Source organism: Larus michahellis, chromosome 3 (assembly GCF_964199755.1).
Source record: "Larus michahellis chromosome 3, bLarMic1.1, whole genome shotgun sequence".
Lineage (NCBI taxonomy): Eukaryota > Metazoa > Chordata > Aves > Charadriiformes > Laridae > Larus > Larus michahellis.
This window is the reverse complement of record NC_133898.1, coordinates 25,667,934-25,693,529: the sequence shown is the minus strand read 5'-3', so window position 1 is coordinate 25,693,529 and position 25,596 is coordinate 25,667,934. Positions and strand designations below refer to the sequence as shown.

The following is a 25,596-nucleotide window of genomic DNA, read 5'->3' as shown; positions in this document are numbered from 1 at the left end:
GAGCAAATCCCCAGAAGAGAGGAGGGCTGCAGAAAAATCCACAGAAATTACACAGTAGGTAAAGTCACATCTGGTCTACAGAGAGGAGGATAGAGGGGAGGTGAAGGTGGAATTTGAAGAAGTGGAGTTGAGTGAAGCTGCTCTCAGTTCTACAAGCACCAACGCTTGGGAAATTTTCCTTTCGCTGACTCAGTTTTTCTTGCTTTTGTAGATTCTTTAGTGTCTGCTACTGTGGCTGGGAGAAATATGGAGCTGCTTCAGCTCGTCCCACCCTGGCTGCGATATGGCGTCCTTGCAGGCGTGGGAGGCAGGGTGAGGGTGGAGAGGAGGGGACGAGGAAGGGTTTATTAGTGTAAACAACAACAGGGATGTAGCGAGAGTTTTCGAACAACCATCCAAATCACGTTATCGACGGCATCTAGAGACCAGCCCACATCTTTATTGGCGTTGCTCTCAGTGCAGGAACGTGGCCAAGTTTGTCTCGGCATCCGAGCTAGTCTTCCTTGTCAAAGCCTTGTTTTTTCTGGACAGATAAGGCTCTGTTTATAGCACACTTAAAAGCAATAGCTGAAGAGAACAGAGGCTTCACCACTTTGATATGCAAAAGACAACAAATTTTATGTATACATGGGGGGAGCTAATCCTGCTCTCGCTGAAGCCTTTTGGAAGATTCCCAGTGACTTTGCAGACACTTTGAATTACGGCCAGCTTTTGCTTTTTTCTTTTTATTTTAAATTTTTTTTTCCTTCTCCTCTTGCGAAATGTCAGGAATAAATATTTTTATTCAAAATGGCACGGCGGTGCCTCACAGCGCCACGGTCTGGGCCCCTTTCCCCCGCAGCCTCCGTTGCTTTTCCTGACGGCAAGACACGCAGCCGGAGCTCAGAGCTCGGAGCCCTTTGGCCAGTGCGGCCACACCGGGGAGGTGCCAAAGCCAAGCGCGAAGCTGTCGTCTGCAGAGCAAGGCCGTCATCAGCTGTCAGACAAGCTGCCTTATAAATTCCAAACTCACGGGGAACCTGCACGCTGTTTGCAACGTGCCTGCTGGAGAATAAGGCCTAAAAAGTCATTTTAGAGATAATTTTAAAATATTTTGGGTCTTCTGGTATGCCAGCTCCATGGCAATAAAGCCAGCAATCGGTGCTTTATACCAACTAGCCAAATCTGGTGTGGTTGCGCCGCCCTTGCCCCAGGAGGGGTTCACGGCCAGGCAGAGAGGTTCACTGTGAGCAGGAGGGAAACCGGCCTTGGGAGCAGTGGCTGCAAGAAAAGCCCCTTAAAAGAAGTGTTGAATTTTAATGAAAGCAGCTCGTAATGTGTAAGAGGGAGAATGCTGTTACGCCTAAGTGGAGTTGCTTGCGTGTCTAGCCGGGGAGCTGTTGTGAAGCCTTGTAGTCTGTATCATGGGATTCCGCGTGCCTTGGAACATTGTTCTGGTATTCCGTTGTCTTTAGACACCCAGCACGTGCCCTTGTATAGGTAGGTAGGTAGGTAGGTAGATACACATACATACGCATACATGCATATATTTTAATATGTGTGTGTATATATGTATTTATAGACACATTGCATATTATTGAATATACATGCTATACCTATTATGCATACATACGTATGCATATATGCTTAGACTTCTGTACGTTTTTATGAGAGAAGACATAAAAAAAGAAAAATCTATATAGTGTAGGTACATAACAAGATGTGATAAATATACAACTTTAAGTACCTTTGGCAGGGGTTGCATATACAAGTGTATATCTAGAGATGTTGTACCTTTTCAGATAATATAGGATGAACCAGATTATTTAAAGTTGATCGTGGATAATTGCTGCAAAGCAAATCGGAGCAACCAAGTTGTCCTCCTCGTAGGTGGGTGAATTTAAGGAGACTTGCCTCAGAGTTGTGCTGACCGGCTTCCCCCAGACGATTTCTGCAAGTGGTGCTTGGAAATGCCTTTGGAGTGATGGTCTTGGGCTTAAAAAGAGCGGCCAGGCTGCCTGGATGGGGGATAAGGGGCTGTCAGGAGCAGCCCCCGGGGTGCAGCCGGCACCCCAGGCATCGCTCATCTGACGGCTCCCTGACGGCCAGAAGGTGCCAACGTGTGAACATTGGCTTCAGTTTGAAAGTTTAAAAGTGAATCATCAGTTGCTAATAGTCCTATCTCCTAAATGCTTCTAATACACTTATTATCACATCATTTAAGCATCCAGAGTGGTATTAGGAAGCATCAGTCCCCTGGCAAAAGATTCCGAAGTGCGTTTTCTGGCTGCAGCCTTAAATTGCTTCCCGGGGCTACTAAGCCTTGATGACTGGCTTCCAGGTAAAGCAGAAAGAGATTGCCTCCTCCTGCCAAAAGGGGTAGAGCAATATTTGTCCTGATTTCTGCTGGCAGTTGTCAGCATGCTGCTCGGAGCAGCTGGTGCCCCGCTCCTCTGCATTTCACTCAAGAAAAGAAACATAATAATGGGGCAAGGGGAAGAAAAATCATGAGAAAATAGATAACGCTTCTGAAAATTGAATGGGCATCTCTGACTTCAGCTGTGTCACCTGCCTAGTGCTGGAAGCTAATGCTTGGTTTTCAGGGGGGATAACCCCAAACCACCAGACAGGGCTGTCACAGCCACAGCCTGGGCACAGCCTGGGTTTTGCCAAAGTCCAGCTCAGAGAGGTGCTCCAATACTCTCCCTGCCCCGAAAAATGAAAAGCAGAGGTCACTTCTTATGTCTTACGGGCTCAAAAAAAAGGCAAAGGGACAAAGATTGTGCTGGGCTTCTGAGGAACAAGCATGATGCTCCTTCCCCGTGGTACTCGACTCCTCTGGTGTGTGCCCATGGGTGCAGCGAGCTGTGGGGTCTCAGCTGCGATGCTTCCTTCACCAGAGGAGCTCTCCTAGGCCTGTGTGGAGCAGGAAACTTTCCTTTTCCCCTCAACTCCTGGTGTTTGAGGTCTTAATTTGTCAAGCCCTTGATTTGGAGCCGGAGGAAAGCACAGCCCTGTGAGGGCGGTGTGGGATGCCCGCTCCTGCGGACAGGACCAGGGAGGGAGCAGTGGGCCGTTTCCCAACAGTTTTCAGATGCCTTCATTAAATGAGAGAGGGAAGAAAAAATAAAAACCGGAGATGTCAGAAATGCCAACAGTGAAGGAAAGAAAAAAAATGAAGGAAAAAGCACACACACATCTGCAGCTGATTTTAACTGTATAAATAAATGGTAGGTTCCTTTGGCACTCCCAGCACAAATAATTAAATGGTGCACTTGGGTTCTAGGACACCATTGACCAAAAAATATATATAGATATGAGAGTGTGTGTGTGTGTGTGTATATATATATATATTCGTGACATGTATATATTTGTCCCGAATCATATGTTTATCTTTTTTCCCCCTGTGCAATTACAAATTCATTAATAACCCCGTGCCTGAAATGACAGCAGGGTGGGGAGGCTGACGGGGGCCCTGCGTCAGACCCCACTGGCCGGGGGGTCTGGTTTTATTTAGGGCCACGCCTCGGCAGTTTTAAGACAACACAATGCAATTATCCCGACCACAAAATGTTCTGCGAGAGCCTGACGGTCCTCGGTGCCGCTGGAAAGGGGGATGCAGGGAGCAGGCCAGCCCTGGCTGAAATCTCCTCCATGGGGCTGTCAGCAGTCATCTGCCTTCCCACACAGCCCCTAGATGTTAAGGTGAGCTTAACTCCATCTATATCTGCCAGACCTGGGGATTCATCTCCCCCATAACCACTCGTTTCTTTCTGCTGGAGGTGTACAGCTGAGGATGGGCGAGATGGATACGAAGCTTGAAAAATGTCCTTTCCTCCTCTTAAAAAATCCTTGCCGATGCCGGGAACCTGCTGCCCGTAATGGGGCAAAGCTCCCTTGGCACTTTTTCTAAGGAGCGATGAAGACATCAAGCCTTATATGGCTTCCATTATTATTTTGTTTTATTGTGTTGTCATTTTACGAGGAACTGGAGGCCCACGGGGAGCAGGAAGGCGCTGCCATCTAAACCGGGGTGGGGAGTGGAGGAGGCACGTCGAGGCTGCCTGGTATCGGGGAATGATTTCATCCCAAGCCCTATTGTGGCGGGGAAACAATTCCTGTTTACCAACAGGCCCGCTATTGTGCTGCCGCTGCAGAGGAAATCTGCAGCCAAGCGGGGTTGCACAATGGCCGGTGTGGTCCCTTCCCGGCGTCCTTGGCTCGGTGATGCTGGGACAACGAGCAGGGCTCGGGCAGCGCATGGGTACCGATGTACCTCGGCGAGGCAGCCGGAACCCGGCCGCGCAGCCCCAGGCTGTTATTATTTTGGTGTGAGCATCGGGGGGTGGATCCATGCTGAAATACACCCTCCCTTACTTGCTTTCCCACCCTGTTGCAATCAATTCGGGGGGCCCTGCGGGCGCCGCATGGGGCACAAGCTGCACAAGCAAGAGGAGGGACAGACAGCTTTATACCACCCTTTTCTTACTTCTTAACCTGGCCTCCATGTAGGTAGTGTTAATACCAAACCGGAGAGGGATTTGTGGCTTAAGATGGTAAACAGTGTTAAAGTGTTTCAGTCTCCTTGTTCTCTTTCCCAGAGTTCTTCATGCAGAATTTAGATCATCTCAATGCAAACCCCTCTTCTTGCCTCTTCTTCTCATTTCGCCCCATTTACATTTAAAATGGGCATTATTCCATTTTAACCTGTGGACTAGGGGTGCAGCAACTTTGCAGGGAATGTGAAGCGAGGTGATGCTAACCATGAAAGTGGCACTCGGAGGGAGGTAGACCAGAAGTACCTAATTGTGCTTTGCACACCCAAAGTCTGAACAGAACCCTCAAAACCCTCCAAAACAGATAAGCTGTGTGTCCGGACAAGAAATCTGTAGCCGATGCCTATCCATGATAGGACACCGGGGCCCAGATAGTCAAAGAAGGTTGGAGCGTCAATAAACTCCTTGGTGGCTTCATAGACCCTGCTCAGCCCAGCAATGCATTGTCTATGGGGCCATGGCAACTCCTGAGCACTCCAGGTGGGTTTTAAGAGGGAAGCAGGCGTAACCTTTAATATTTCAGATGTGTCCATGCTCATGTGGCTAGAGCTCGTGCAGATAATCTTAATTGAAGTGGTTTGGGTGCTGCCAGCAACGCAGATCCTGTCTAGAGCCAGCTATGGCAGTGATCTAGGACTTACCTGCATCTCAGGAGGGTTTCATTGCCAACCCTGCGCTCTATCTACCCATGCTTGAAGCTAGTGCAGATATGTCCCCCACTGTACAGCAACGTCCTCCAGATCCTCCAGCACCTAGATCTGTTTGCTTTCCATCCTCCACCTCCCTCACTCACCCCACCTCCTTCCGACAGGGTACAGCCCTTTGGGTTATCGTTACCGGTCCTGCCCCAGCGCTGGAAGGTGACAAATGACCTGATTTTCCACATCTACTTCGAAAAGATGAAAACAGGGCTCCATACGAGCTCATCTGGGCTGCAGCAATGCTAACCAACGCATCTTTCCCCAATCCCTTAGGACTTCTCTGCATGCAAAGAGAATGGGACAACCCTGGAAGGATGAAATAAAGAGTGAAAAATGCTTTTAAATTTACTTACTGATGTGTGGTCACCAAGCAGGGGCTGGGAGCAGCCCCCAAGCTTTACCATTGTCTCTCCATAAGGGCATTTATTGCAGCACCCCATCCGAGCAGAGCAGCACAGGCTCCTGCCGTGTTGTGCCAGAATTTCTGCAAATGCCACGCGATTTATGCACATACGCAACTTCGTATTTTCTTTTGATGTTGGTTTTTGGTTTTGTTCTTTTTTTCTGACATAGGCTGCTGGCAAATCTGTATTATTCCCTCAGCCTGTTAGGAGCGTACGCTGAGCCATTCCCAGCCAGTTGGAGCTTTTCCACAAGATGGTACTCAGCCCAGTCTGTAATTGAAACAGGGCACGGATGCTCCTGGGGAAAGCAGACGTCAGCCAAAAAAACAGGCTGTGATAGTCAGAGATATTTAATATACAAATAAGAAGTTGTTTCATAAATATCTTATAAAAACTGTAATTTACTTCCCAATATTTTAGCAGATTATCTTAATGCAAACAGCAGATGTATTTCGGAACGATGAGACAAATGTTTAGCAAAATTAAAGTTATTCATGTGCAGTCACACAGGGAATATTTGCATGATATTTTACTAATTGCTGCAAAATCTGACTTGTAGCAAATAAACAAACAGGGGGAAAAAATAAACCAGCAGAAAGATTAGCCCCAGGCATCTCTTTTTAAGTTCTCTGAGTCTTTCTTCAACTGCTCAACTTTTTTCTCTGGCAGTTCCTCCCCAGTCTCCCCATCACTCTTCTCAGGCCCGTTACGCTTTTGCAGACTCCCAGTTTTCCCCTGGTAACCGCATTTCTTCCGAAAGGGGCTTGATTTTTGTCTTCCCTTGGAGTCCAAACCCCCTTCCTTGGTCTGCAATTCTGCCTGCTCTAGTTTCTAATTACTTGACTGTAGTCAACGAGGCCAATTTCCAATGGTCAAATTTCCTTAAGCATTTTGGGGAAAATACTTCACTGTTTTACCTATCTCAGAGGTTGTCCCAAATAGGATGGGCCATACAGAAAAACCCAATGCAAAAGGAGGGGATGCTTTTTTAGTGGCCAGGAATTCAGACTTGGGTTGCTTTAACATTCTCCTACAAGTTTCAAGTTACAGCAGCGAGAATCGAGTTGTAGTTGCTGATTGTTATGACATTATTTTATGTCAGGTCTATTTATTTGCCCTCCTGGAAAAGAAAATGTATTTTGAGACGTCAAAATATTTTGTTTGCCTTCATTCGATTGCAAGAGGAGCCTTAGGTGAGGTAAGAAAAATGTATGTTTATCAAAATTTTGGTGCGGGGTAGATGGTTACATGTTTGTATGTATTTCATACTCCCAAATTGAAGGAATGCTGAGGGTGCAAAAAAATCAAGCAGTGGGAAGTTAGCAAAGGCCAGAATTAAAATTGATACGTCTTGTATAGAAATCCCATCGACTGCAGGAGCAAGTGAGGAGCAGCACTGGAAAGAGAAGTCCTTGGTTTCACCGTCCAGGTGCTTTTTGCCCAAGGTACTGGAGTACCTAGCACCAGCGAGTGTCTCTTACCATCCTTCTGTCAGTCGCTGTAGGTGGATAGGAAACGCACTTTTTTTACATGACTTCTTCTACAAGGAACGGGGAATTTTTTAAAGGGTTTGAGCCTTTAAGATCCCGAATCACATTGTAAATCATGTCCCTAATGCTGAAAATATTCCCTGTTACGAGTTGGATTCTGGAGGAGGGTCCGGGAGGCTTGGAGGGAATGTGTGCAGCCACTGTTTGGGCACTTCATTGCCCAGACAGGTCAGCAAGGGCCACCAAAACTCAGGTGCTCGCTCAGTGGTGATGCAAACGCTGCTTTCTTCCAGTGGAAAGCCAGCCCTGCAGATTAGGTGGCTGGGCTTTGCTCAAGAATTGCTGTCCGTAGGAAAAGGGGGGGCTACGAGCTGCCGTTCCCCACAGTTCGTGCCTGGGCAGCATCCTGGTTTGGTTGGGGCATTCATCAAGTGCCAGTGGGATGTGGGATGGGATGAGACGCGCACCTCCTCTTAGCTCATATCATGCGCATTTGCAGCATCCAGCTTTTCATGCTGGCCAGTATTTGCATTTTGACTGGCATTTTCCTGGTGGTTGTGAGGTGGATGGAGATGCTGAACTAAATGCACAGGTAGGTGGTAAGGAGTCCATAAATAATAAGATCATCTGTACATCCCAAATGGCTCTCTGAGATTTTGCTGAAGTACTTCTGTAGGGTCAGTTGTCCTCTAACCTGATTTTTTTTTTATTTTTTTACTTGAAGCAACTAAGGTAACGCAAAAGGCAACAGGTAAATTAGCTGACTGAATAGGAAAAGTGAACGGGAGATCAGGGCATCATTGTTATTATTCTTTTTTCATTAGAAGAGGTGGGGGGTTCCATTCCTGAAGTTTACATTTTGAACTCACTAAAGTCTTTGGCCTCTCCCATCCGCAGGTCACCGCAGGAATATGTAAAAAGGAAATGTTTTATTTTAACAGAGTCGAACAAAGTACATGAAACACACCCTTGCCACTGCATAACATTCCTTAAGTTAAATCACAGAACCTAGCATAACCTTTTTTTTTTTCTTTTCCCCCCTTGGTCTTTTATTTCACTGAAGAGAGCCCAAAGTATAATATTCTTTCAGGAAGCATAAATCGTATTGCTGGAAGTAATAGCAATCTCCTAAGCAAAATCCCGCAGGACTCGCGCCACTCTGCTTTCTGAAAAGCTGCATTCAAGTACATCCAGCGTGCCTCTTTCCCAGCGGGCATCCCGAGCGCAGCGCTCGTGGCCATGCACAGGGAGCTGTGGATGATGCCAGAGGATCTGGAGCTTTTTGCATTAGGGTTTTCCTGGTGTTTTGGCCCTTACGGGCAGTCCTGGGTCTTGGGAGAAGCTGCCAGACTCCTGCCCAACCACCCTAACTTTGGTCCCTCTTCTTGCCTTTCAATATGCATGTGTAACTCCCATGAATGTAAATAAAAGTTATGTACGCGCACGGAAGGGGAAATAGATGCATTTATCTTGGCTCAAGACAAGCAGCATCTCCCCAAGGAGCTACTTAGGAGGTTATTGAGAAGCCAACAGCAAAGTGCGGTGGGCTGTACCTTCCTACATGTGTGTTGCAGAAATTATTGGCGTGTTGCTGATGTTTATGGTGAACAAATAGTTTATTTCTGGGCTAAGAAAGATTCCAGTGTAAATACTCAACTGGCAGCTAGCTGGAAGTTTGCCACTTGAAGTTAAAAGGCCCGTGACCAATGGTGTCAGATTAACATTTCCAAGTTGGACAATGTACAAATGGTGTTCTTGGACTGGAATAGAAATAGATGAAAGTGGTCTACTGCAGTGCAAATAACAAACTGGCAACCAGCTGGTCACTGGAAAGAGAACATGCTATGGGAATATGCTTTCTGCAGAAATACTTTATTTTGGAGATAAGCATTAACAATAGGAAGATGAGGCTCGTTTAACAAGAACCATATGGTCTCATCCTGCTTTTATTTCACTCAATGGCAAAGCCCTGCTTGTCTTTTGTGGGTGCGGGATGGGGATTACTGATAATAAATAAGTAGCACAATAAGTTGCCTGACCCACTGTTGCTCTTCAAAAGGTGTAAACAACTTATTTTTAACCCATGTGTTGATATTTCAGGAGACAATAACTGAAAGGAAGCAGAATTAAAGGGGTTGTTGAAAAACAACAACAACTGACAAAATAAGCCAAGACAAAGATCCATTCAAGACAAAGTTATCAAACTGTGTGAAACCAATACAGCAACATTTCCAAGCTGATAAGTCTGATAAGTGGAGAAGTTGTAGATGGGCTCATTTAAAAAAAAAAAAAAAAAAAAAAAAAGACATTTTTGTGGGGAGGAAACAATAGCCTGAAAAAAGTGGTTTACGTGCAGATGGGGTTATTCCATTCCATTCCCCAAGGCAGGAACTTTGCTGGGGTAATGGTCGTGTCCTAAAAGCACTTGCTTGCTTTTTTAAGTAGCTACACAATCTATTCTGTTAGCAATATAATTAAAGATAACAGAATTCAGCATCATAGAAAGAAAAGAAAAAGCAAGCCAAGGGAGTTGCAGCCTCAGTGGAAAATCCTGTTTTGGGAACTTTTCAAGGATGTAAAACATCGTCTTGAATTGTTTACTTTTATGGGTAGGAAGTAAAAAAGAAGTGAAGTAAGAGTGGAAATGGCATTCTTACCACAGTTGGAAGGTCGCAGTAAAACCGATACAACTCAACATTGCAAACTCATTTTTAAAACTGATTTTGGTTGTGGGTTTTTTTTTTTTTTTTTTTACAGTGGCTAAGGTTTGTTATTTTGGTCACAAAAAGACAGAAACGTGGAAACTCTATTTGTTATCAAGAAAAATCATGATTTGAACATGAAAAAATATGGATCGTGTGTGCAGAGGCTCGCGTCTGCCTTTGGATATAAATACTCACTCACATTGATTTCCATGTGTCTGAAGACAGCCTATAGCACTCAAGGATATCAAAATTCCATTTTATTACATGTTTAGATACATCGTATTTCTGACTCTGCTGGTTTTGCTCCCAAAGTTCATTTTTCCTTGTTCTTGCTGTAAAATACAGCAAATCCTGGAAGCGGAGGGAAATGATACAGAATTTGGAGCACATGTAGATTCAGATGTTCAGTTCGACTGTCTTAGTTCATCTCCTGTTTTTGCTTTAAACACCCCTTCCTCTTCCCCTTCCCCAGGACTCATTTCTCCCTTGTCTTTACATTGATGACAAAACAGCCTTAAACCATTTCTGTGTTTCTTTTGGGCTCCCAATGGCCACCACAACACCTCCATCTAAAAAAACACTGAGTCGCCAGCCCCATTTTCTGCAATTTGGAAGTTTCAAGGCAGCCCAATGCTGAAGGCAAGCCCACGCTGGCTGGTTGTGCTCATGAGGGAAGTACACGCCAAGTGTGGTCCTGATCCAAGGCTCCTTGAAATATTGGGAGGTTTTTGTAGTGATAGGACAAGGGGTAATGACTTCAAACTGGAAGAAGGTAGATTTAGATTAGATGTCAGGAAGAAATTTTTCATTATGAGGGTGGTGAGGAACAGATTGCCCAGAAAAGTTGTGGATGGAGGTGTTTAAGACCAGGCTGGATGGGGCCTTGAGCAACCTGGTCTAGTGGGACATGTCCCTGCCTGTGGCAGGGAGGTTGGAACTGGATGATCTTTAAGGTCCCTTCCAACCTAAACCATTCTGTGATTCTCCTGCATTCCTCAGGGCAGGCTGCACACAGGTGGGCGCTGGTGGAACAGAATTTTGGATGCCAACACCTTCAGGATTCAGTTATTCCAGGTTTCCAGCAATTCTCTAATGAAAGGGAATGAGAGGGGACTCAGGCTCGGTGTGCATTTATAGAAGCAGTATTAATTTGGCAATATTACCAATAAATAAACAGCCCCTAAAGAGTGAGATCGCATCGCCCCACCACCCAGCTCCCCCAAAAAGCTGGGGAGAACCCTCTGATTTTGTCCTGCTTACTCCCTCGCTTTTCTTTTCCCCAAGCAGCGGGGATAGCTGAAGAAGCCTGTCATCGTTTTTTGCTGTTTCTAATAAACACATATGGTGATGCATATAACAAGAACAACAGCGAGTCGCTATTGTTCATTGCACGGCCATATGTGGGCTGTCCAGCAGCTCGGCAGCTGCATCGTGAGCGCTCAGGAATGTTGATAGCCCAGAGAGAAAGGAATGATTTTTAAGGGCTCTGAGCCTCACAAATAGTGCGTCTGCTTTACATACTGCTGTTGCTAAAACAACTTCTGCCCGTGCTGTGCCAAAAGCATAGATGCGGCGTTAGTCACCGCAGAAGTTTATAAGGTGATTAAATTGTTAGCGATTGCAATGCAGAGGCTGAGAAATTAGCTGGGACCATGTTGAAGGGAGCTTTTGCAAAGCAAAAAAAACCCCCAAATAAATATATTTTTAGATATAGAAATAGTGTGTGTGTGTGTATACATATATATGCATCTGTATGTGTGTGTATAAACATACGGTTAGTACTTTTTTTTCTTCAACATCAGAAACTCAGGCACTTGCACATCTAGTACTTCACATAATAAAAACTTTGACCCCGACACTAATCCATATTTATTTTATCCCGTTGTGCAAGGTTGAAAGGCATGCGATTTACCAATAGTTTGTTCTCCATTAGCTACGTTTCCCTCTGGCCTCGTACGGCTCTGCTTGGGCTGGATGATGCATACTTGAGTGATGCAGAGGCAGCCCAAACGCGATGGTTGGGATGCCTTGCGTACATCTGTGTTTCTAACACTCTTCTTTTCCTGATGCCATATTTACCCAGCAACCTGGTGGAAAACGAACAGCCCATCTGTACATCTTCATTTTTCCATCAGTGTGTTTGGGGGGGAGAGAGAGAGAGAGACTGTGATTCAGGGAAAAGAGAAAGAAAACTTAAAAGCAGGCAACACTTTTTTCAAATTTGGACAAACGCAGGCAGGGAACCATATCTTTATTTAAGCACTTGAATAATTTAACTGATGTTGTGTGTGTGTGAGAGGCTGAGTACCTACTGTAAATAAGAAGAGAGAGAGAAAATTGTAAGGGATCCAAAAATCAACTACTTGCATATGTCTCCGAGCATGGCTTTTTTAAAGTCTGATTTAAATATCAAAGTGTGAATGGTTTTGGTCAGTGCTTCTAACGCATGGCGGGAAGTCCTCGGTCTTGTATTTCTTTTGCACACCCCTCACACACCATCTTTGTGGCACACAGATTACCTGTAAAATGGGACATGATTGGAGTAACCTATAAATCCCCGGGAAGAACCGCATCCAGGCATTCACAGAAACCGTAGACCAGCTCAGACTGCCAAAATCCACAACCGGTTTTGCCTGGTAAACGAAACCACAAACATTTGCACGCTCAGATATCCTAACAAAAAGTAAATATTCTGCATGACGTACTTTTCAATATTGCACACAGTAGCACAAAAAAAAACAGGAAAAAAGAATTTAACTTCTATTTACTCCATCTTAGGCTGTTCTTTCCAACGGGTAAAGCCAACATGTGCACACCGACTCTCCTTGAAATAACGAAGGGCCATATTTTTTCCCCCTGACAGATGAACACGGCTCTCGGTTCCTCCTGGGAGCAGTGGCAGGACTTCAAAAAACCCCGCGCCAAGGCCTAATTTTCAGAGGTCTCCAGCATCCCCCAGTTCCTCTTGACTTGTAAGTGACTTGCAGCTTGAGGTTTTGCTCGTTCCTCAGCTGAATCTTTCAAAACTCGTGATTTCTCAGCATGAGTCAGTGTTTTATGTAACCCCAGCTTGCATTCCTCCAAACCCCTCCTGAGCTCAGAGCGCTCCAACAGCCAACCTCAAATTCTTCATCCTCGCAGCTGACAACTTTGGTCCTCTGTCAGCAGCACGACAAGCTCCTTGCGCTGCTCCTGGGGGGTTTTGGGGCCCCGATGTGGCTCTCCGAGTGCGTGGACTGAGGCTGGAGGAAAGCTGGGCTGGAGGGGGGAAGCTCCACTCCACAACGGGCAAGATGTTGGGCTTTCCCGCATCAGAAATGCTGGTTGCCAGTTTTGTCCAGCTGGTTGGGGTTTTTCTTTTCCTTGCAGCAGCATCAGTGTTATCCATGCCCTTACCAGAAAACCCCACAGTTTTCATGTAAAAGCGATAAGTAGGGAGGACACTGATGTGGTGGATCCCACTCACCATTGGTCCTCTGTAGGCACCTCGGATGGTAGATTCATTTTCCACCCCCAGCACCCTGCTTCACCGTGAAGGCAGCATCCAGAAGCGGGGTTTTATGTGTGGCCGTTTGTACCCCAGCCTGGCTCTGCTTGCTGTTTGAAACGTAGCCAAGGCATCCAAGTCAATGAAACAAGTAGCTCAGAAGCACATTTTGGGGTATTTTTCCAGGTATTTTTGGCCTCTTTTTGTACAAATGGCTGATGGCTTGTCAGATGAGATGAGTAGCTCAAATTTAGGCCCTAGAAAGAAAGACAGAAAAAAAAGATTTAAAAAACCCAATTGAACAATTTTCTAAAATAAATGCTATTCTTTTGTCTTACCGTCTTTAATCCTTTGTATGTAAGCGAGTACAAATATATGCACTCAAAGGCACAACTACCTCCTGATGATAAAGCAGTCCCATGCAAGAAACGCTTTACACTGTTCAGAGAAACCAGTCAGGAACGTGAAGATGAAGCGAAGGGGAAGGTGTGCCAGTCCGCTCCACTAACCTACTTAGATGCAGCGCGGTAACAGCAGAATAACCTGCCATCTGATACTCCGGGTGCTGGGACCGTGTGGTGGCACCGTGCAGACCTCGGGTGTGGAAACCGTCTCCTAGCAAGATTTCTTGTCCTCGTTAGTGCACAAATTTGAAATGTGTATCTGTAGGGTCACGGCCAGGTTTCATAATTGTACTGATTGTGTAGAATGTGAGGAACACGCACCACAATGCTGGGATTTGTTCTCTTCTTCCTCGTCCACCCAACAAACCAGCACCTTTCCCAAGCTGAGGGTGTTGACACCTTCATTCCTCCAGGAAAGGGCTGTGTTGAAACACTTTTTTTCCCCCAGCTGTATCAGTTTTCCTTCTAAAAGGTGTAACCTCGCCACACGTGGGTGCCTGGTCTGTACCGATACGTAACATTTCAGTGCTGACCGCCTACCTCCTGCTTGGGCAGGAGCTAACGGGTTGGCCATAGTTTTTCCTGAAGAATTTGGGCAAAATCCTTTTACAGCTTGCTTTGCCTATGGCCTGCTTTTGCCTTTTTTTTTTTTTTTTTCCTCACTGCAGACCTCAAAAGCAATCCCCTCAGTCGTGGTTATATATATTTCACTGGAAGTGAAAGAGAACAAAACAAATAAAAACACAACGAGGCTCTTTCTTTCTCCACGTTGGTACTTTCTTCAGGCTTTCTACCAAGGATTTCCAACGGCATTTGTCGTCGTGTGGTAAGGGCTCTGAATGAATTTATTGATGGTAGCTGGAAAAAAAATGGAAAAAATGAATGAAATCCCTTGAGATAGAAGCTATGTCATGAACTTCCCCAAGTTATTTGCAAATGTTTCTGCCAGTTTCAATAAATCCCTCAAATTTCAGGATAGGCTACATTAATTACAGGATGGCATTATGTATTTAAAGGTTGCTGAAAGTTATATCTGCGATCAGTCATGTTCAAACTGCATGTTCACGTGAAATATTTGTTATTTTAATACGTAGGCATGCACGCGAGCAGCGATAGTGTCCATGATGTTTTAATAGGCTTTTTATTAGTTCGTACTCTCCTTGTAATCTTGTTTTACAGTATGTGTGCTCAATGTGTTTGTGTCTATGCTCTTCATGCACACATCGCAGGATGCCAAAACATCCTTCTGCTTCCTTGTTTCCAACCACTTAGTCAGGCACTTGAAAGCTTTCCAAATCTTGTTAAAAACCAGAAATAGCGCTATCACTTCTTCTTGTCGGCATGCACAGAAGAGATGGAGATGGTGGTGGATGGAGAGGGCATCTTCATGGGTAAGCTCAGAGCCTTAGTGCCGCGATGCCCAGACCTGATCTGGGACTTCCCACTGCCTCGCTGTGAAAAGTCGGGGGTTTGGTTCACTTGCTGGATGGAAAAAAGTCAGTGCAAAGGTGCTCCTTGTATATTACCTCCAGTTTAAAAATGTTATGAACCAAAAGTTCCCTGGCCAAAAATCACAGGGTATTTGTTTAATTATTTATTTTTACATACATATATATACATATAAAAAATTATTAGTATTAAATAGGTAATATATATTACGTAAATAATAATAAATAAATAATATCATTAAAATAATAGATGCAAAATAAATATAAAATAAAATAATAAATAATTTATATATTTTTTATATATGTATATAATCTTAGTTATATTTAAATTTTTAACTACACTTTTTTTCCCAGGAAAATCTGAAGTAACATTTAAACAGAGGTGGTATTTTTTCTGAGTAAAATAGATTTTAAAATCAACTTTATTTTATTCACTATTTTTTCTGAAACTAAACTAAGCAGGCCGCCTCAACCTAGATTCAATAAATGCTTCGAAAGTGTGTTTCTGGTGAATTAAAAATCGCTCCTGAGACCATTTGAAGTGTTTCAGTCGTGTGAGGTCTGGCTGGTTAACACTGGGATCACATAATACGGATGGTCCTGGTTTCTCCAGAACATGTGCTTACTGCTTGTACCTCTTCTTTCTGCTTAGACTTGATGTTTTCTGGTGTGTATCTCTTAGGCAAGGAAGCATCAATTTTGGCTGATGCCTGGAAGCTGTGCTGTAAGAAAAAAAAGAGCAGTATTAATGAGTATTAATTAACTGGACGCTCACAACCGGAGGGAGCAGCGGAGGGTATTTTCCTTTGGTTGTTCTTGCAGATGTATATTCTCTGATGTCTACAGATGGTGGAGCGCATCCCATTGTCATCATGGGAGTCAACCATGGTTGCCTTGGTTCCCTGTCTCCATGAGGTGGGAACATCAGTCCAGTTTGACTGCAGCCGCTCAATGGGTTTAAAAGCATGTGTTGCCGCAGGCGTGTGCCCACACACCCGTACATCCACGCAGAGCATGGTGAGAAGCCAGCCCCTATAGCCTTAAGAAACCCAGATAAAAATAATGTTGCCATAGGGAGCTTCTGCTGTGCGTGAGTAAGATGACTGCAAGGCTCCCACTGCCTCCTGAGAGGGGTCGGGATTTCAGATTCAATTAAGGAACTTGCCACAGAGTCGTGACACAGCCATTGCTGGCTGTCTACACTACAGCCCACATTTGGTCATGGTCAGCAAAAAAGCTGGTCAAATAACATTTATCAGGTTGTTTACTTGGCATATCCCCCACAATCTGAATAACGTATTTTACAGGGTATTTTTTTGCCCAGATGACAAGCTAGATGCAGGGCTTACTAATATAATTATCAAAATTTGACGGGTCTCAAGTGCCAGGTTTCTCAGTGGAGCAGCATGTGTGGCCCCAACCAGCCACAGTACTGAGGAGCACATGGCCACATGCCGAGACTTCTGCTCATAGTATCTCCTAGCAGACATGGCCTCCATGGAACATCATGGCAGGTAAGATCTATCCAAGCCAAGCTGGGTGGCAGGAGTGCATCACCTCCTGGGCAGGGGGTTGATGGTGTGTCAGACCACAGAGCCTTCCACCCTGCTACCAGACTGGAGTAAAAGAGCCACTTCACGGGGAGAAAGAAGCAAGTGAGGAGCTCTTGCAGGATGGTCTGCCCTCCTAGAGATAGTGAGGTGAGGCTCTAGCCTTTGGGATGCAGAGATGGTGAGAAATAGTGGCATATTTTTTAATTTGTAGAGGGAATGACTGGCTTGATGTCATGGGTTGGGTCTTCTTGCTCCTCTAAAAGAAACGAACCTGCTTGCCTCAAGGCTGATGCACTCTTGGAAACTGAAATAAAATCACAGAATCATAGAATCGCCTGGGTTGGAAGGGATCTTTCAGATCATCTAGTCCAACCATCAACCTAACTCTGACAAAAACCATCATTAAGCCATTTTGCTAAGCAAATATGTATGGTAATAATGATGGCAGGAGGGAAAAAATCTCTTTCGTAAGAAAACATGGTATGTAAATACACAACAGAGCTTCATTTCACCCATGAGAAGTTTGTGCAAGTGCAGAAAAGTCCAGGTTTTTCTCCTGCCCCCCCCCAAAGAAACGTAATCTAGAGTTTATATCGGTTGGTTTATGGGAGTTTATTGGAATATCCAACAGGGTTCATGTAGTGTGTCATAAGGTAAAGCCTGTTCATTGGTGATTTACAAGCAGTGTGTGCCGGTGTTACTGTAATTTATAGACCACAGATGGTCGGGGGTGCCCCTGCTGACTTGTAGCTGAATAAGAAGCTAAGCCCTGCGTGTCATCTGCTGCAGGTACCTCCAGCTCACTTCCCCAAATTAGCGCTGATTGAGACCTGCCTTCAAACCTGGAGGGTCCCGAGACCTCTGCCTTGCAAGCTGGGCCTGTGTCGGGAGGGGAGAGGCCACGAATGATTAAGGCTGGGGGGAAAAAAAAAAACAACCCCAAGCACAGCGGAATGGCACCAAAGGAAAATTGCTTTTTACGATAATAACTTCCCTTCTCAAGGCTGGTACTTCACTTGATGGGTTTTTGTCACCTGTTAAATGGAGAAGGAAGAATGTCAATCCCTCCTTTCATACACCAGTCTAAGACAAACATCTCCTCTACAAAAATTTATATGTATTCATAAATCATCTCCCTTGTAACAATCTCTAAGGTAGATCCTATCTTTTTTTGTCCTCATTTTCCTCTTTTAGGTAATCACTCTTTATATTTTACTACAACTTTCCTGCGTCAGGTTTACCTAAGTCCTTGCTTCTTTAAGCCTTATTAAATAATTGTCTTTTTATTCCAGCACCTCTTTCTGATCCCCCAGGAGTTTCTTCCTGGTGGATGCACGAGGCAGAGGGCAGACAGGGCTGACAGCACATCCCACCCAAATCTTCGGGAGATTTATTTTTTTTGGCGGGGGGGATCGGGCCCCTTTTCGCTTTTAATTTCTGGGGCTGACAAGGTTCCTCGCGTCGCCTCGTATTTCTCCCAGCCCTGGTTTTGTCTTGCCACGTGTGGCCTTGCCCTGCTGGCAGAAATACCGCGGTGGTCTCCGGCAGGATCCGGCAACCTTCGGAGAGACGTGCCGGATCCATGGGCGCCCAGTGCTCGTCTCGCCCGCCACAGCAAGGTCATGCATTTTAACAAGGTGCCGCCAATCCCCTTTTTAAAGGGCATTGATTATGTTTTGTTAAAATGGGCTTTGAACTTGGCTGACCCTTCACCAGTAGGACATTTCAGGGTGGGTTTTTTCCTGCCTGGACCACACTTGACACCTGTTGGATAAATACAGCTGCAAATGCCACTGCCAGAACCCCACGTCCCAGCTCAAAGCTAAGGGGCTGGATTTTTTTCTCGAGAGTAAAGACCTCGGAGAATTTGGTGGCTTCTTTAGTTAATAAAAAGAAAAAAATACAACTTTGTTATTTCTTATCAAGATGGGGAAAAAAAAAAACCCACCCTATAGACAAAAGCAGCAGAAGGAGAGCTGTAATGGAAATAAAATTGACAGCCTCTCAAAACTCAGGTGGCACTTTCCTTTTCCAGTTAATTACAGTTTTAATTACATGGCTTCTTGTGACTCCTTGATACCTAATAAACTAGACTCTGTGGGGCGGCAAAGTTGAGTTTTGCTTGAACTGCAGGTGTAAGGCTCAGCATGAAACATAAATCAACTTCTTAAACATGTTCCCAGGGTGTGTTCAGGCTTTTTCTTCCTATTTGCTTGTAAAAATCACATCTTTTCACCATTGTTGGGTAAAGAAAAAAAGAAAAAGGATTGCAGCTACAATGCAGTGAGTATTACCTTTGTGTCTTTGGATATAAAAATCCCCTTTTAGTAGGGAAAAATGGTGCTTTTTTTTTAACCTCAGATCTGGTAAATTTTAAAGGAGTGATGCATTAGCTGTATAGACCCTCTCGCGTTATCATTTTTATAGTGGGGGTGCATAAGATGGAAGAGGAAGGTACATTAGCGGCATGACAGCGAGGGGAGACTGGTATGTGGAAAATAAGGAGACATTCAGCCCGTAAGAGCTGCCTCTTCTGAAGGTTCTGAAAACAGAGAGCACCTGTTTGTTCTTTGTGTGTTATGCCATGGAAATCTGTGCTCCAGTCAGGTTCAAGCCAGTGCCATATATACCCGCCGTGAGCGGGGTAACACCTGTTGCATGACCTGTTGCAGCAAAAAGCTGGAGGAAAATATGGTCAAGAAGTTCCCTTTGGTCTCAGTCCTAGGACATCTGATGGGGCCACGAGCCTACTGTCACGACCACACGTGGCGACAGTCAATGGGGATTTCAGTGGAAGATCGCCCTCTTCCCCAAACCAAACAAAATTATTTTAAAAAGAGGGAAGGGGAGGAGGGCAAGAGACAGGAGAGCTTCACAGATGGCCTTTGGATGTTGGTGCAAAACATGAGCAACAAAGTTCGTGTGTGGGACCTAAGTCTCCTTAACCTGTGAGACACAACCTTGGAAGGACTTTTTTTTAATGTTGTCTTAGTTTTATCCTCAGCTTGTGATTTGTCTGCTTGAGTACTGGTTTTATACGGGTGCAAAAAAAGTGTATTCATTACAAATGGAGAAGGAGAGCTCTGGGACAAACCCGCCTGGTTAGCAGCTTTCCATGCCCAGTAAGGGGAAGGTGGGAGAAATTGCCGTGTCCTGCTTGCCTTTCAACATGAATTTTTGGTTTCTAGGGTTTTCCCGTTGCTGATTACCTGAAGTAGTGCCATTGCGCTACTCCTTGGCTGGAGCAAGCGCGCTGAAAGCAGCTGAGGATCTTTCTTGCTCCTCCAAGAGCTTCATGCCCAGCCTCCCTGCTGCCCACCCCCCACCTCCCCCGTGGCCCATCCCAGCCTCGGGCTCTGTCTTGTGAACCTTGCTGACATCTTGCTGACACCCACAGTGCTCAGAGCCACCTGAGACACGGTCAAAGGCATCTTCCTAAATAAAACTGCCATATGGCTTGGACAGAGCAGGCTGATTTCAACCTTAACTTCAATAGAAAGCTTCCCTGAAAGACAAGCTCCCTGTAGACTAGACTTGTCTGGCATCTTTTCACCTTGATGTCCCATTGATGAGGGTGATTCCTGGTGGTTTTGTAATTATTATAATTAATTATAATAATTATTATAATTATTAATTATAACTATTATTACTATTATTACTACTACTACTACTACTACTATTACTATTACTATTATTATTATTATTATTAAAGTTCATAATCTTTCTTCTTTTTCACAGTCTGGCTGCCCTATCCTCTTTACATCCGCGTAGGTTACTTACCTGGACAATTGCACTTGCAAATCACAGCTTTCTCTTTGATCAATATTGTGTTCAAACCCTTGGGTATAAATGTCTTTATACCCTTGGTATAAATGTTTTGCGCTCTCACAGGCTGTTTGCGTGCAGCGTTCGGGCATCTCAAGGCAAAAATGTGGGGAGCTGGACTGTGGTATGCGATTTCTGTGTGATGTTACAAATGAAAAGGAAAAAAAAACACAGAAACCAAGGAAACTCTTCTTTCAAGGCTAGCGTAGCTTCACCTGTGACATGGTGGGACGGTTTGGGGAAAGGTGCGCAGCACGGCACAACACAAGTCCGTCAGCACTGTGTCCCCATCTCAGCATCCTCTTGGCTTTTGGTCTCAGAGGACACATTGTCCAGGTGCTCCCCTGGTGACAACCTCAGCTGCCAGGTGCAGGCTATAAATTTTCCACCACAACCATCTTGCAGCAGAGACTTGCGATTCTGGTTAAACAAAAATCTTCATTAAAGGCAGATGACAGAAAAGGCTAGCTTTTCGGAAGATAAAGAAAGCCTAAATCAGCCCAAAAAGTCATCTCTTTTTCAGCCCCGCTTGCCCACATCACTACTGCAGGAGGTGCAGAGGAAAGGCACCTCTTGGGCTGGACTCCGCAGCGAGATGATCCTTCCTTCAAGCACTTCTGCAGCCCCTGAGAAAAAGCTGCTGCCCTTTGCAAAAAGCTGGATGGATCCGTGAAGCTCTTGCTCTTCTCCTCTTCATTTTCCCCCATCAAAACCTACCCCTGATTTGACACCTGTAGCAGATGAACTGCAGAAACTGAGGACAGATGGAGGTACTCCACACGCAGTTTGGCGATGGATGAGCACACCGTGTAATGTGTACTGGCACTTGTGTGTTTCTGGGTCCACACACGTGTCATGGTGACGTGGGCATTTGTGCCAGCCACGGTTCGGGAGGACCTCAGTGCTGTGGAGCCCCCAAGGCTTTGCAGCCTAAATCATGAAACCGGAGCAGGCACACCTCGGACAGACAGCTCAGCGTCTTTAAATACCAGCGTTAACTCTGAAAATTAACTGGGGAAGCAAAAAAACTCAACCCTACAGCCAAGCGAGAATTTGCAAGAGGAGAAAAGGAAGAATTCCTCCCGCCTTCCTCCCAAATAAAGTGTTTCATCATCTTTTTCAATTAGTCTTGGTTTTATTTTTGAAACCACACAGAGAGGCAATTACAGTGTTTTATATACTTTCATATATATTTTTTCCAAAGTGGGAAAGGCAGGGTAAAATTAAGGGAGCTAGGGAAAGGAAGGAGAGTAGGAACAGGACTTGGAACAGGACTTTAAAAGATAGAAGAAGGTTAAACAAACAAACAAACAAAAAAAATGAATTCCTCTCTTTCTAGCACTCTAAGTGGTGTTGAAAGTGAGAAGAAAGAGGAGAAAAAAAACAAATATCCAAAAGGTTTTGGTTCACAACAGAGAAATGAAGCAAAACTTTACAGCTGAAACAGACTACACATTTCTTTGCTTTGAAATGCTTCCTGTGATGGACAAGGAGGAAGAAAAAAGATGTGTGCATGTCGGAGTGGGGGAGAGGACGCTTTTTTTCTGTGTGCATTGAGCTGCCTGTACCTCGAGGTGCAGGGAGCCTCCACCAGCTTGTTGGGAGGTTAACCACAGCGAACGACTGGGGAAAGCTGCGGCACAGAGCTGGAGGGAGTGCAAGGAGATGTTAAGGAGCATCCTATAGCGAATAAATCCCTGCAGCATTGCGGGTCCCATCGTGGAGGGGGAGGGCAGCGGCGCGGGAACGGCAGCATAGCATGCACTAAAACCATATGCCACCGACCCATATGGCAATGTGGTCTGAAGACTTTCAAGGCAGTTCCAACTCGGAAAGGGCTTGAAAAGTTTTCAAACGGGGTTTTTATGGTCTGCTGAAACACAAATGACCGTTTTTCATTCTGCAGGGAAAGTTTATCTGGAGGAAGGCGGGCGAGAGGCAGCCACCCTGAGCCTGGTTCCTGCTCCCGAGCCGGGCAGAGGAAGCGTCACAGTGTGGGGAGCGTATTTCTTCCCCAGTTGTCGGCAAGCTGTGCTTTAATAACAGCATAACAGATAGTGCATGAAGGAACATTAGCCACAAAAATGATCCCATTGGGAAGGAAGCTTGGAAGAGGTTTTTCTTTCTGAACTTGACACCAGGGCTGGGAACCCAGCGCACATCTGTGCAAACCTGCCCGAGGACAGAAGGGATCAGGCACTTGGAGATCTCACCCTCGCTTGAGGAAGCTCAAGGTGGGGGTGGATTTAGCTGGGGAGGGGTTTTTTTCAGTGCCGGGCATCCCACATCATGCTGGGATGGGGTGCGTGGGGCATCGGAGCAGCAGCGAGGGATGAGGGCTCTTGGGGAGAAATCATGCATGGCCATGGCTGCGCAAGGGGGTGGATGGAGAAATGACAATGAAAGAAGCAGCGGCACCGTCCTCATAGCTGCAGGAGCTGTTGGCTGTGCCTTGGCACAAACAGGGTCTCCAGCAGCCACAGCCCGTGGCTGCTGCACTGGCCTGCCAGGGGTGTTGTTCGTGTCCCTATATCAGACACAGGGGTGGGGACAGGTGTATGGTATGGAGGAGTCTTCAACCCTTCGGTTGTTTTTGGGACACCATTCATCGGAACAGCATATAGCGTGAAGAGTCCTAGAATGGTTTGTGTTGGAAGGGACCTTGAAGACCATCTAGTTCCACCCCCCCTGCCATGGGCAGGGACACCTCCCACCAGACCAGGTTGCCCAAAGCCCCATTGGCTTGCAATGAAAGCTGGTAAGATCCAAAAGGCATTGAATAAAATAGCTAGGGGAAAAAATATAAATCTGCTCAGTCAATGCGTTTTACTTACCTGTAAAGTTTTATGGCTAACTGCAAGGTGAAATGTCCAACCACATGGCAGGCATCAGGGCTTTCTTACAAGCTGCATGTTTGTTGGTGTTTTTCTTCTAGATTCTGCTCCTGGCATCTTGTAATTAAAGGAGAAAAATAGTTTCCAGGAAAATGTAAAATAATCCCTAACCTATTGGTTAAAAAAAAAATAATAATCCTAAAAATTGCAAAAACAAAGAGAAATAACATACCCCAAAGCTGCCCTGGATCTTGCTCTCCTTTAATCTCATGGATTTGGAGAAGGCTTTGTGATTCTTGAAGATCCAACTCTTGAGGATCTTGTTCAAAGTTGGGCTGGAAGAGGCATCCCAGCAACGGAAAAATGCTCTGAATGATGGTCACGTACCCACCTCAGAGCAACTGGAGAGCACAGAGGGAATAACAGACCATCCGGCAGCGTTCCTACCCGTGGCAAACGCTGCAGATCTATTGCCTTCGGGGATCTATTATTTTTCTGGTGAAACAAGTCTATCTATTGTTTTAACCAGCTTAGCTTTTTTTAAGCCAGTCCCTCGCAAACTCGGTCCGAGCTCACCTGAACAGTCCTGTTTTTTAACTTTTAGGGGGAACGTGACTTATGATTTACTAGATAGCTACGGTGGGCCTAATGAAATAAAAGTCTGACCTATGTGATGTGTGTAGGCTACTGTATTATAAATATTTAATAAGCTATATGGAAAAAAGGAAAGTATAGAGGTTACAGAAATCATATTAAAGCAACTAAGTAAATACAAGGAAGGTTAAAGTGTCTAACTCGATATGGTATAAAGGCTAAAGCAAACCAGATCTCTTCTAGATACTTTTCCATGTACAGCGGTAACTGGGCTGCATAAAAAATAAGGCAAGTATTTAAAGACAGGCAAAAAAAAAAAAAAAAGAGATCTGAAGCATTTGGTTGGCATTGATAGCAATCATTTCAAAAAGCCCTGGAACATTTAAAGAGAATTAGAAAGGATTTTGCTGGAATCAAAGGGAGAGCACTTTCCACGGCTGGACGTGTATTTGGGTATCTGCAAACTGATTACATCAGAGTGAGCAGAACAGCCTTGATCATCCAGGACTTTAAAATCAGAAGAAAGGGGTTTTCCTGTTTGGGCTCTTTTTTTCTCACTCACACATCTTACGGCTTTCATTCTTCTGCCTCCTTGATGGTAAAGTAACATTTATTTTGGCACGGAGGCTCGGGGAGCGCTTTGAAAGGCCCTGTGGGTCGAGCAGCTACAGTGTGCACTGAGCCCGCGGGGCTGGAAATATTTAGGTTTAGGGGCCGTCTTTTTTTTTTTTTTTTTTTTTAAATCCTAACCTAAGTTTTGTTTTTAAAGAAGTGGATACCTTCACGCTCCACCACAATATCCGCTGTGAGGCAGACGGGGCTCCCGGCTTGCAGCCTCGCTGGCCCGCCATTTCTTCGGCAACGCCAATCCCAGAACCAGCTCTTGAGCCAAAAAAAGGTTTTTGTGAGGATTTTGCCATCACAGGCAGTTTACCCTTGGTGTCAGCCAGCGGAGAGAAGGCGGTCAAGCCCCCCTGCACCCTGGCTTGCCCTCGGCTCCTTCACCCTGGTGGTGGTGGTGGGCTTGGCTCTTTGCTCCCGTCCCCCCGGCCGGCTGGGAGGGAGCTGGGATGGTGCCTTGCTCAATCATCCCGTGCCAAGGGTCTGTTTCTGTTTGTGAGACAAATAAGACTCCAGAGGGGAGTGAGGCAAAACCTTGGAGCCAACCTTAAGCCCAATGATGCCAAGAGGGGCATCTCCTCCCCGTGCTCCCTCCATGGGAGGGTGTGCACCAGCCCCCCAGGTGCCGGTTTGGATTATGAAGCCTGCTGAAAACAACTCCCATTTGGGGTTTTTTTGTGGTGTTTTTTTTTTTTTCCTTTGGGTTTTGTTTTTTTTTTTTTAGCCTTCCCCTGGCGTAGGCAATGGATTTGGCCGGCGGGTGGTGTGGGAGCAGGGGAGAGGGGAGTGTGGCAGAGGGGAGCGGGAGGGAGACCCTCCCCTCGCACAAGGGCTCGCATTGGTGGGACTCCCCCCACCGGCCCCGCTCCTCCCTCCTCCCTCCCCGCCATGGACGGAGGAGGGCAACGCAGGCGATGGGATGAGGTCAACCGAACGGCGAGAACTGGGGGTGGGGAGACTTGGGGAGGTGGTTGGGTTTTTTTTCCCCTTAAGTC

General features: G+C 45.6%; 1 long non-coding RNA gene across 5 annotated transcripts in view; it reads left to right on the top strand.

Moving 5' to 3' along the window:
- Positions 1-15,080, top strand: part of LOC141740474 (uncharacterized) — a 73,903-nt gene extending 58,823 nt beyond the window's left edge. For all 5 annotated transcript variants that reach the window (XR_012586056.1, XR_012586053.1, XR_012586054.1 and 2 more), the window contains 2 exons: positions 12,699-12,807; positions 14,395-15,080. This is a non-coding gene — a long non-coding RNA (uncharacterized LOC141740474). The remainder of the gene's footprint in view (positions 1-12,698; positions 12,808-14,394) is intronic.
- The last annotated feature ends 10,516 nt before the right edge of the window (positions 15,081-25,596 follow it).